The following is a 1419-nucleotide window of genomic DNA, read 5'->3' as shown; positions in this document are numbered from 1 at the left end:
GGGGGGGTAGAGTTTGAAAATGGGACCTTTAGTACCGGTTCGTGCCATGAACCGGTACTAATGCCTTAAACCCCATTAGTACCGGTTGGTGGCTCGAATCAGGACTAAAGGTCTAACCTTTAGTACCGGTTGGTGCCGTGAATCGGTACTAATGGGCATCGCACCCTTTAGTCTCGGTTCGTGGCACCAACCGGGACTAAAAGGTCCAGACGAACTGGAACAAATGGCCCACGTGGCCCCTGGGCTCACGAACCGGGACTAATGCCCCCATTAGTCCCGGTTCTGGACTGAACCGGGACTAATGGGCTAACCCGACCTGGACCAAAGCCCTCTTCTCTACTAGTGTGGTGAGGAAATACATCATGCGTGTCCACTAGGGAACTACCCCTGCCAAGGGATGTTCCACAGTTCCAAGGAGAGCACAGAAGGTGGAGGAAACTAACTCACTATTATCATGGAAAACTGAAGATAAGTAAAAATGTGTGATCATGTATGTTTTTGCTATGTAACTTTTATCTTGTTTTGAAGACTTAATGTTCAAGTGCGTGTATATTGTACTTCTGAAATTATTATATTTATTAATAAGAGTCTTAACAACTCTATTGCAAGGCTACTTTACTTGTGGTATAGTTGATGTTAAAAACTTTTGGATGCTAGAACAATAAACTGAACCACAAGGTTCAGTAGCTACTTTATTCCAAATGTGAAGTGTTAAACAAGTACATAGTTGATCATATGTGTACGATAATAGTGTAGACATGAATCAAGCCATAAGTATGTCGGTATTTGGTAAGCATACGTTAATCTTATCCCATTTTATGTGTAAACCATGCACGTTGTCGTATCTCGAAAAGAATATGCCCAAACAAGCGCTCATTAGGAAAACCTCTGTATGGTATTTGTGGTTGTCTGATGCATGTGGGACTTACGTACAAATTGTTTATGGATATGTACCCATGGACCATGGTGTCGTCTCCTCTGGTTCAAGAATTTGAACACGCTTTTGTAGTATACATATATCATTAGTTGGCACTTCTGTATGATTTCAAGCTTGATTTGTGTAATTTCTCGAAGGTACAATTTTTTGGTGTAACAACAAGATATGTATAAATGGCAACTCTGTACACCCATGCATACATGTATGACCAGCTATATGGATCTGTCCATCCCATTCTGGCCGGTAATCTAGATGAGAATCTGTCTCAAGGAGGGGTGTTTTCACCCAGATATACATGCTAAGTCAATTGATGTGTGCGAAAAAATATCTACTAGTATCACAGTACTGAAAACAAGGATGGAGAGACTATTTGCCATCCATATTACTAAACAGAGCCATTGTAAGATAACTACATATCCAAATCATATATACCTAACAGAGTCATTCCCACTAACTTATTTATCTCAACATACAAATATGCC

Source organism: Triticum dicoccoides, chromosome 2B (assembly GCF_002162155.2).
Source record: "Triticum dicoccoides isolate Atlit2015 ecotype Zavitan chromosome 2B, WEW_v2.0, whole genome shotgun sequence".
NCBI classification, from domain to species: domain Eukaryota; kingdom Viridiplantae; phylum Streptophyta; class Magnoliopsida; order Poales; family Poaceae; genus Triticum; species Triticum dicoccoides.
Note: the sequence above shows the minus strand (reverse complement) of the source record.